Source organism: Lepisma saccharinum, chromosome 19 (genome assembly GCF_977018435.1).
Source record: "Lepisma saccharinum chromosome 19, izLepSacc3.1, whole genome shotgun sequence".
NCBI lineage: Eukaryota > Metazoa > Arthropoda > Insecta > Zygentoma > Lepismatidae > Lepisma > Lepisma saccharinum.
This window is the reverse complement of record NC_139247.1, coordinates 66,395,920-66,408,045: the sequence shown is the minus strand read 5'-3', so window position 1 is coordinate 66,408,045 and position 12,126 is coordinate 66,395,920. Positions and strand designations below refer to the sequence as shown.

General features: G+C 39.1%; 1 protein-coding gene across 11 annotated transcripts in view; it reads left to right on the top strand.

Annotated features, from left to right (window-relative positions):
- The first annotated feature begins 7,437 nt into the window (after positions 1–7,437).
- Positions 7,438–12,126, top strand: part of SK (small conductance calcium-activated potassium channel) — an 848,626-nt gene continuing 843,937 nt past the window's right edge. For all 11 annotated transcript variants that reach the window (XM_083140997.1, XM_083140998.1, XM_083140994.1 and 8 more), the window contains exon 1: positions 7,438–8,072. The gene's annotated coding sequence lies outside the window, so the exon portion shown is untranslated. The remainder of the gene's footprint in view (positions 8,073–12,126) is intronic.

The following is a 12,126-nucleotide window of genomic DNA, read 5'->3' as shown; positions in this document are numbered from 1 at the left end:
CAGGAAGATCACCGCGCTATTTGCAAACAGATAATGGCAAAGAATTTTATAATTCAGTGTTCCAACAATTTATTAAAAGCCAGTCAATAAAACATTACTCGAGTTACAGTGATCTCAAAGCCTCAATTGTAGAGAGATTCAACAGAACCTTAAAAAATCTTATGTATAAACAATTTACCCTCCAAGGTAATTATAAATGGATTAATATTCTTCCAGAACTTCTACATAAATATAACAACTCGGTCCATTCTACAATCAACATGAAACCCTCTGAAGTAACTTCATCTGATGAGCAAAAATTGATCAGGACTGTTTATTATCCTAGATACCAGCCAACAACAAGAAGGGCCAAATACAGGGTGGGCGATCAAGTAAGAATCAGCAAATATAAGCACTTATTCAAAAGAGGCTTTACGAGAAACTGGAGCACCGAATTATTTACAGTGGTTCAAGTTAAACCCGGGACCCTTAACACATATATAATAAAAGATCACCGAGGAGAAATTCTCAAAGGCAGGTTCTATGAACAAGAGCTCAGCAAAACTAAACAGCCTGACACATATCTCATAGAAAAAATCATCCGCAGAAAAGGCAACAAGTTACTTGTCAAATGGCTGGGTCATCCGGAAAACAGCTGGATCGATGCAGACAAAGTAATAATATGAGCACCTGGGATGTTATAAAAAGGCTGCCAGAACCTGAACAACAGAATAAGAGAAATGGCAACTTGCTGCCTGATAATATTAGATGTCTTATTGTTGGGCCATCTGCTTGTGGTAAAACTACGCTAATGGTTGATAATTTTTTATTGGCACCCAACTGGTTAGACTGGAAAAACAGGCACTTGTATGTCTTCTCTAAGAGCTTGGAACAATTAAAATATCAGCAGCTGATGAAGCTATATGATGGATTGGATATTGCCACTTTTGAACCAGATGTTAAGCCATTAGATGAATGTCTCGATAATTCTGTTGTTGTGTTTGATGACGTTATACTGGATAATCAAAACAAGGTTAGAAATTTCTTTACACAGGGCCGGCACAAAAACATTGACTGCTTCTACCTGGCACAGACTTTTTCTAAAATTCCGAAGCAACTGATCCGAGACAACAGCAATTTTATATGTGTGTTTCATCAAGATCATACCAACCTCAAACACATACATGATGAATATGTAGGTGGGGACTTGAGCTACAATGATTTTTCTAAGTTTTGCAGCAAGTGCTGGAGCCAGGACAGTTATGGGTTTGTCACAATTGATATGACAAGAACACCCAATACTGGCAAATACAGAAATAAAATCAACGATTTTCTAGACGTTGAGACATAAATAAACAACCATGAAACGAACAGTCATTGATGATCTTAAGTTAAGAGATTATCTTGTAAAAAGATTTAAGGGATGGAAATCAGAGAACCGGGGAATTTATGAAAAACACAAACAAACAGAACAGCCTGTCATTGATGCTATTAATAATTTAGGTAAGAATATCAAAACTGTTACAGAGCAAAATCAAGATTTGATCACGGAGCTTGTACCTGTAGCTGCAAGGAACATATTAGATTATCCATTCACCCCACTTTCCAGCATTCATACACCTAGTCCTGTTGCTCCTCGAAGAATTGAAGCTACTCTGGATCCTATTGAATTGGGTCTTCTTGCTCAAAAATATTTAACCACACCTAAAGACAACAAAGATGAGGTTTTTGGCTTATATGCCGACACAGAGCTTGATGGCAGCATTATTCATAGAATCGGCAATTTCAGAGTAACTTTTATGGGGGATGATATCATTGTTTATTCAGAATCTCGTCTCGGAGAAAAAGGTGCTTTTGTTAAGTACCCCGGCACACCTGGATTGTGGGAACTGATGACTAGGAAGAGACCTGGCAGCTATACAGATCAAGATTATGAACATTACAAAGAAATATTAATAAAATCAGATGCTCTATACCAGAACAATGATCCCACACAAAAAAGAGTCAAGTCTAGCAGTGGAGCAAAATACAATAATTTAATCAAGCCCATATGGTCACAGATCAAGACTGGCAGTGGAATCAAACAATACAACACCCTGCCCAAAGAATTTGTGTGGGTTGATGATGTCAGGAAACTTGTAGATAGGTTGCTGGTCATAGCTGGAGAGGAAAATGCTGGCAACCACAATTTTTACAATGAAAAGGTTGGAATTATGGACATGATAAGCACAAAATTATCTAATTTTATAGTGAATGACCCTAAGGGCATTGGATATCTTATAAAAATTATTAATACTCTACCACCTAAATTTTGGAATATTTCTGAGGGTCGGGGGCTGGTTAATGACATTATAAACAAGCTGCCATTTGAACTACACATTCCAGGCTATCAGTATTGTGGTCCCGGTACAAAATTGGACCATAGATTAAACAGAGGTGATCCTGGTATTAATCCCCTAGATGCTGCTTGTAGAGACCATGACATAGCATACAACACACATACTGATCTTGACAAGAGACATGTTGCAGACAAGAAATTAGAAGAGGCTGCATTTGGCAGATTTGTAAGCAAAGATGCTTCTTTGAGTGAAAAAATAGCAGCATTGGGAACCACCATAGCCATGAGCACCAAACAAAAACTGGGGTGGGGGCTGTGAATATGTATATAATAAACCTACGATGAAGGCCAAGGGTGTTATGTATCAGATACCTTATGCAGGTCTCAAATCTCTTAAAACTATTGACAGTCTTTTAACCAAAAAGCAGCGCAAGAAAAAAAGCTCTTGTATTGCAAAGGGACATGGTATGAAATTGTTGCTTAGCACCCCCCAATTAAAAAAATTACAGCAATCTAGAAAAAAATCACATGTGGGGGGATTTATATTTACCATCCCTGCCATCTTAGCTGCTCTCGGGGCTGTTGGGAGCTTGGCTGGGGGATCAGCCGCCATAGCAAAAACAGTAATAGATGCCAAGAAAAATAGGGCAGAATTAGATGAGCAGAAGCGCCATAACCTGGCAATGGAGAAAAAAGGCAAAGGTGTTAAGAGAGCCATGAATAAGTTTAAAAAAAACAAGAGCCGCTTACAAACCAAGATATTGAAGCTTTAATCAAGCCATTGGGCATCAAACATTTTAGAGGTGTGTACATGTCTGATTCTTTACCGGAACAACCACTCAACAAAGAGTGTGGCATAGTTAATTTGGATAAGTACAAAAATCAGGGCACTCACTGGATCTGTTATCTTAAATATTTAAAAAATGAGGCATTTGTGTTTGATTCATTTGGAGGTGTTCCACCTGAAAATTTAATAAAATATCTAAAATCACCTAATCTTTATTACAATAATGCCCGTGTTCAAAACTTCAAAGATGTTAATTGTGGACATTTGTGTTTATCTGTTCTCAGATATATGTCTCAAATAAATAAACCATCAATTGAAAATTTTCAAAAAGCCTTGTGGTATCTGAAACATCATGGGGGTATTCCATCTCACCAGCCAAAATTCAATATTGAAACTCAAATTGCATGATGACATAGTGTATCCCAAAACAATAGCTCTCAGAGCATTTTATGGCATGTACTTGATCCCTAATATTACACACCACAACAACAAAATTGCAGTAGGTGATCAAAATATTGTCATCACTCCAGGGCAATATAATCTGTCCACTCTAAATGCTCACTTACCCAGAGGTATAGTTTTAAGTCAAAATTCTGTCACTCACAGAGTAGAGATTGTATCTGCTACGGAGACAGTACATCTGGGTACTATAGGAGAGCTGTTGGGATTTGAGAACAACACGAAACTTGAAGCAGGCATCAAACACACTGCTATGAATATACCTAAATTCTTAGCCATAGAGACTCTGAATATTCACTGTAATGTTGCTGAGGGTATGATCACCAAATCAAATGGCATAGGCACTCACAAACAAACTGGCATCATTGCAACATTTAAACCTAATTCTGAATTTATGGAGCCCATCATCTACAATCCATCCCCAACATTATATTTTCCCGTGTGCCATAATAGAATAGATTACATTGAATTGATGGTCACTAATGAAAAAGAAGAATTAGTTGATTTTGCTGGAGCCACAACAACTGCTATCATAGAGATTAACATTTAAATAAAAATACATACAATGGAAAATATTGAGAGTTATGAGCTACAATCATTCCCTCCAAACAGGAGGACATTTGCAAATTTAAATCAACCCAACACGGAGGTTGAGGTTGATCTTGATGTAGGGGACGGCTTTATACACCCCCACAGAGCAGATCTATACATCAAATTTGATGTTGTAAAGCTCGATGGAACAGATTACCCGGCAAATTCAAATATAAGACTTGTAGACAATTTTGTGCCGCATCTGTTCTCTGAAATTGAGATCAGAAAGCATGGGGTTGTTATAAACAGAATAGATTATCCCGGCATTACCTCCACGGCTTTGGCCACTCTAAAATTATCCAAAACCGAAGCATCATACTACAAAATAGGGGGATTTGAAGCTGGTGATAAAATATTATCTAAGAACCACACTGTGCTGTTCCCGATGCGCCTGTTGCCAGGATTCTTCTCGGATTACAAAGATATTATGTGGAAGGGTGGTTTAAGAATTACATTTAGAAGAGCTGCAAATGATAATAATGCTTTGATGAGGTACAGTGCGATAAACCCTACAGGAGAAGCTCTGCCCAATACCCTACCTGATGAGGGCAAGTGCATTATTCAGACTATGGAGTTAAGAATCCCGGTTGTTGAATATGAGGCCAGCTATGCTCTTAAATACAAAGCTGATATCCTAAAAAATCCACAGATTCCTCTGCAATTTTATACATATCAATGCGTACAGAAGGTTGCCACTGGTACTTATTATGAATTTGATGCTACAAATTCATTCTCCAGCATTCAATTTGACATGCCCGATTTTGTAGTGGTACTGTTTCAGACTGGAAGACACAATAATCAGGAAAAAAATTCAAGTAGATTTGATAACTGCAACATCAAAAACATATATCTTAAAAATGGCAGAAATGAGGTATTTCCTAGAGAAAATTACAATTTAGACATGTCCAAGAATGATTTTCTTAAATTATATGAAGCTTTTTCGGCTTTCAAAAGAGTCACTACCGGGAATACAGACCTGTACTACGCACCAGATGAATTCAAAGTACGGAGACCCATGTTTGTCATCAACACTTCAAAAAGAAAACAGGTTGTAGTGAATGATAGAACAAACATTAAAATTATCTGTGAATTCCACGAGGCATTACCTGAAGACACCATTTGTAGCGTCATTCTCATAGGTGAAAAATCATATATTTATGATGTAAGAAATGAGAGAGTCACGGAGCAGTTTTAGAAGCACGATTCAAACACAGAGGCCCTTGATTACAAAGCAATAATACCAACACTTTGCTGTCAGAGAGGCCCCAGACACTCTACCAGCTTTGAAACCTCAACTGTATTATCAGCTAGCAGTGAATATCTTATGTGTGGGCAGTTGTATATATTTCAATCTTTTATCAGGACTCAAACCCAAAGCCCCTGATTACAATGCAACACTATTAACACTTCTCAATATGGAATATGCCCACATTTTACTGGGTTCTGAGACCTTAATGCAGACAAAATTGGATTTTGAACTGCCATAATATTTTCTAAGTCTTTTGTTTACAAGACAACAATATTATCATTTTGCCATCAGGGGAGGCTTCATATTTTATGAGGACTTAAACCCAAACCTCCACACCTGAAAAATTAGGGTATAAGCCCCTCTTGCCATTGTCTTAAGTATAAGTAAATCTATCTGTTGAGCCCTCGCCTTTTCTACACTAGAAATTCAGAATTTCTTAAAAATCAGAGCATATCACACCTGAAGAATTGGGGTACAGGCCCCATCTTGGCATTGTTTTAAGTGTAAGCAAATCTGATTGTTCAATCAAATAGCCTCGCCTTTTCTACACTTGTAAGTGGTCCTGTCCGTACCGTAAACCCCACTACTTACATGTTCTGTTTGTTGTTCGTAGGTAACTTGGAAACAGGTCCCGCGACCACACAGTAATCATGAGAAGCGAACTTCTGGTTGCGCATGAGAAACTTGGACAGTTGTCGCCGCAGATGGTGTATGTTGTTGTGCCCGTATAAGGTAAAATACACTGTTTCTTACTAACTTTTGAAACCACACCATTCTTTTGTGTACGCCCTATAATACGAAATATAAAAATAATTAGTCTCTTTATTAAAAGCAATAATATTTAAATTGTATTATGAAGGATACCTGAACATCAAACGCATGAATAAAAAGGTCTAATTTTATCAGACCTGTGAAAAATTTGACTACAGGCCTTGCTTATATTTTATGTCCCAAGCCGGTCCTGACTGGCTTCACCACAAGTGGAAGCGTTCGTACTCAAGCCCAGCGTGAAGCTATCTCTTCGAACCCTCCTTCCCACCCAAATTACAGCGGTAAGATAGAACGGAAACGTGCATTCACCTTTTTGCCATGTAATCTCTCTAAGCGCTATTCTTGTTTCTACAAAACACTCTGACTCAGCTATCCTGGAGCAAGGGTCTCTGCGCACGTAGTGACACGAAACGGCTCCACCAATGAACACGTAAGAGCATAAGAGGAACGGGATTACGTGGAGGGGGAGCGGTTGCAGTTACCAGCCTTCCCAGCAGCGTTTACTGCTTCGCTTTACCCACTCGATTTCCCCACTTCTCTGACGCTATGCGCGGCCTTCCTCCAGAGATACTGAGAAAGGGTATACCTCTTTGCCCTAACTTTTTATCCCTTTGGGCGTATGTCTTGATCAGTTACATTTGATTTGATTTTTTTTTTCTTAGCGTCGCTTTTTTGCCTCTTTTACCTAATCGCGACGATGAGGATGAGTGGTGATGTGATGGAATTGATGAAGGGTCACTCACAAGGAACACCCGAACCCTGGACCCTTGATTTTGTAGCGCGCTGTGCTAACCACTACGCCACGTAGGTCGGCATTTTTGTTATATTACAAATGATTGTGGAATCTCGGCTACTTGTATTGTTGATTCACGGTTAACCTGTGAGAAAAAACGTCCCATTCAACATAACCAAAACAAAAAGTTACGTTTCTCTCTATTAATAACCATCGATTTTAAGCCCGCACATATCCTGTATATGTTTCCCTTTTAAGGCCTGTACGGTTGCTATGGAGACCATGGCCCAGCCGTTGCTAGGCACCTGAGGACACCTGTCCCCGCTAAGGCGGGTCTCATTGTGAGTTTGCCTTCTCCTACTTCAACTGCCTGGTTTATTTACGTTCTTTCTTTCTAATAAAAAAAATGCGTCTGCTCTGTGGAAGGGCGGAGCGTGAACGGCACACATGCGCCTCCAAGCGGCGCATGGGAGAACCACGAGGTCTGCAAACATCGAACTGACTTTATCAAGACTTCTACGGTTGACGGGATCTGCTAGTGCGAAGCGAGGGCAGAAGACATTGCGACGCTAGCGCTGTTGTATCCGTGCTTTTATCGATACGAACTGTTGTCGGTAGAAAAAATAGATATCGATCTGCCTTGTAGAGGTCGCACGCGTTGAAGTAACACGTCTTGGCTTCTTGAACCCAAAATCGTAAAAAGGAGAACGAAATTGATGACATTCAGTCCATTTCGCACCAGAACAGGATGTAGTATAGGGACACACAGTAATAACAAACAAAAAGGCATCGCACAAACAACACGTGTAGCGAATGAAGCTACAGGTAGGTCGGACAAGATAAAAAAAATAGAGCTCGTAAGCACGTTTGTCTGTAACGATTGACTTTTCACCCGACAGAGGACTCTGGTGTCGACAACCTGTCGAAGTGTAAGAGAGAAACTGTTAGTCCGAAGCTACTGTGGTGTTTCGATGTGTGCGACTGTAGCAAAATATACATGATTGTGGAATTTGTGAAAGGAGTTACGAAGTTACTTCTTGCCTCGAACAAGTTGTGGATAAATGTTAAATAACACTGCTTACTGTGTACGTTTGACACAATTATTGTGATCGCCGAATCCAAAACGTCGCCTACCACACTAATTCTGCAAGACTTCTGTTATAAGGTAAGTGAAAATGTGATTTGCATGGTTCTCTTCATGCACGTACGTTTATCTGTAAGTTATACTGTTATTTATCGTTCTGCACGGGTTGAAACGTGTGTGTGGTAGAAACAATTGCCAAATGTACGAATTACTTGTAGAAGAGAGATTATATCGAAGTTTGTGTACGAAATCTTGGGTAGCTCACTAGGTTTGATTCTAGTTTACCTTCTTATGGTACATAATAAGGTAATGAATGTTAGTTCTTCGTTTCATAATTATCTTTAGATTTTTTCCTCGACGTCATGAAAACAGCAGTAAAATGATTGTTGCTATCGAATGACTGTGATTATGTATGTCTCTCTATATATCAGCTGGATATAGGGTGTAAAGTATACTTTATAAAAAAAGTTGTTTTCTTTTATAAACTATTTATGGTCTTGAAGTTAGCGAACATCAGTACGCATATTTTAATAACATCCTTTCCGGTAAGGATATATTACCGGCTTACGGCAGATAGGTTGGCTTGATTAAGAGACTCAAGTGCACGAATGTACTCTGGAATTTTTTAAAGTTTTTTTCCCCCACGTAAAGATTTTGTAATTTGTACGGCAGTTTTTAGAGTACGAAAACGTGTATTAACATAAATAACGCGGGTTTAAGTATGTTCAGTTACATAAAGATTTCCTCATGTCGTGAAGAAAGCTTTGATTTTTAAAAATAACATTAGGAGTGTCACTTAAATAATGCTCAACAACAACTACGAATGAACGAAAATTGGAACTATACTTTTCTCACAAAAATACATGCTTAAAACACACATTTGTCGTCAGCGAATGACGCTTCACTTCCGGTAATGGACTCTCACCTGCATGTATTCACCTTGTCTTCGTGCGAGTTCGAAACTTGCCTCGAGTACATGGGGAAGGGGGGCTAGGAGTAGCTTTTTCGTTGCGAGGAATGTTGTGATGTTCTTTTCGCCGGAATGTGATACGAATTTCTGCCTCTTAACAACTTTATTTCAATTCTGGTGAAGGAGTTTTAGAAAACTCGGAGATATAATCGTGAAAAAGATTCATTGGAAGCAGTACAAAGTTGTGCTGGCGCCATTTGATTGTTAAGAAAGTGGCAGCAAGCACATGTTTTCCTAATCAGTAAGCAAGCAGCATAAAAGTATGTAATATTGTACTTTACATAATGTGATATTTAGAAACGCGTTGACTTACATTTGTTGTATAATCGATGTTTATTTATTTCCCTAAACTTCCTGGAATGCAAATATTAGATTTGAATGACAGTACCAAAGAAGATTTATATACACTACTACTTATAATAAAATGCATAAAAAAAATAATCAGGAACTTGTCGTCAACATCATTTCTTCTTATCCAATTCTTCATCTTTTTGACATTACTTTCCTTGCAGCACAGTTATTTTTACACACATTTTAGCGCTCTTAACTACACGTAGGCTAGATAATGAATACATGCTGTTATATGTCTATCGTTACACAGTCTTTTTACATATTCATGTAATAGTAATTGTTATATTACATATTATTATGAATAGCCTATACAAACAAATCCTATCAACATATTAATTTAAACATTAATATTTTTATTATTTCTGAGATGCTTGGTTCGTCCCCCACGCCCGAAATATATATCTAGGTACGTGCCTGAGGGTGTGAAATGTCTATTGACAAATAAGATTCATTCTTATCTTACTGTTAGTTTGCTAGAACTGCACATAGTGATCCGGGTCGCACTTTAAACTGTATGTCCAGTCCCGATTAGCCTTTCTGTGCATAAAATTGACTTATAAGGAACTCAAACAAAGAGTTACAACTGGAAAGTTGCTCGTGAATAAAGTAACATGGCCAATGTTAAAATGTGCATTATTGTGTTTATTAAACAATGATACATTCTTTACAAGAGAGCTTCAGTCAGGTGACACCAGGGTATGCAGGGCCGTATTTATGGGGGTCAGGACACATCTGATAGACTTACCAAGTACTAAAATGAATCCACATTTTGGACAATTTGTTGTATAATCGTGGGCTAGAAACATGTTTAGTCAGGAAAATTGATTTCCATACTTCAGCGGAAATCCTGCATAAAGCATTCTTGTGTTCGCCTTTTGAAGCTTAGAGCTGATTCTTCACTATGGATCAAGCCCCGTTTATTTGTTGCCCAAGGCTTGCCTCTATCTTTTATCTATTGTGATGGCAAAAAGGCGCAATCAAATCGTAGTTCAAACAGTAGCTACCGCGCGCCATCTGCCGATTTCTGCAGTGTCAACCTCCGCTGGTGCTTTGTGTGCGTCCTCTCGGGGAAACCTCAAACGCTGATGGAACAGTTGAAGTTTTCCTTGTCCAGCCCTGGCTGGAACTGGACACTCCAGAGCGATTGGCAGGATTCCAGGGGGTCGGATTACAAAGGCACGCTGGAAGTCAAAAGCTTTGTCGCATTCTTGCCTTCGTTCTCTGCTATAGTAGCCGACTTATCTGAAGGTGTGGTTAGCGTAACGGAGGTTCAGAGTTCCCACCCTGGTTAAGGCGTGGATTGTGCTATACCCCGCGACAGGTTAAGTTTGCAGCAGGTTTTATGTATTAAACCGCGCGAGAACGGCGCTCAGCATCTCCCGTGCGAGTCTTGCCTCGACCGCCGAGCTGTTCATATCACAGACATTGAGAAAATCGACAGTATTGCAGCGGAACTATATTCTGCGCGCACGTTTGGGTCTACATGGGCGAAAAGTTGCTGCAAACTTAACTTGTCGCGGGGCTTAGTTTCGTAGTCTATTTAATCAAATCATTCATCTAATTGTCGAGCTTAACTTAGGCCGTTATAATCTAGCGGAAATGTTCCGACAGGGCTCAGAATTAGTGAGGGTACTTGTCAGGTGCCTGCAGTCTCGTATCACTCCTTGCTTTTGTTTTGAAGCCAGTGGGCGGAGCTTAAGTTTGCCTGCGTAAGATGGCAGCATCTACTTCAACCAATGACATCAACACGCAGAAGAACATCGCATCGGCTGCCTCAAGCGCACGCGGTTGGAAGGAGCATGGAAGTAGGCACCAACTACAAACGAAAACTCGAGGTCTACTATACACTTAAATACTACAAAACAAACTATAACTAGCGTTATTTGCTTATGGAATATTATTCCTTCAGGTTTCCTGTCGCTTCTGTTAGTACAGCCGTGTGTTGAGCAGGCACCATTTCTTCCTAAATCTTATTCAAAAGTACACAAAATTACATGCTTTCTTTGAATGTTTTGGTCTGGCTTCTCCGGATCTGTCACGTGCAGTGGCGCAGGAACGGGGGGGTACAGGGGTACATTGTACCCCCTCAAATTTTTGAAGGGGGGTACTGTACCCCCCTAAATCCGGAAATCCCGTTGTACCCCCTGTACCCCCCTTAGATAATTTGACAGACGCAAGGTGCTACTGTTAAAGGAACATATTTTCAATTCGCTCAATAAAAAAGGTTTAGGTATATTGTTTATAACTTACAAGCATTATCTAATTTATCTTACTTAGCTACCACAGAAATTCAAACCATTGTAAACTTATTCTACTGCATTGTGCTTGCTACTAGTTAGTTCATTGACCTGTGTTCTTGGAAACCTCTTTAAGGAGATGAAAATTGTGTAAATTTCTGTGAAACAGTTTACTCTCAGAAAATCATTCTCCAGATGAATGCTCCTTTGCGTAAGGTTGGGGGGTTACACTTTTCTAAATAAATGTCGATTCAAAGATAATATATAAATCTTCATCAGAAGAGTATATGACTGACCCTTTCTTTTGAATTTTTCAAATGGAATTTTCCAAAACGAGATACTTACACAAATGAGACGAGACATTGGGGGGTACAATGTATTCCTGTACTTCATAACTTTGTAAGAGGGAAAACTATACTTAAACCTATATATTAAGAGATTTTTGAATATAGAGATGATACTGAGACAAGAAAAGTCTGTGTTTCCTCTCAAATTTCGAAACGAGACTGAAATAAATATCTGCAAAATCAAAGCGAGGCCATACTTGATGTCCGAGATGATCTCGTTCGAAACTCTG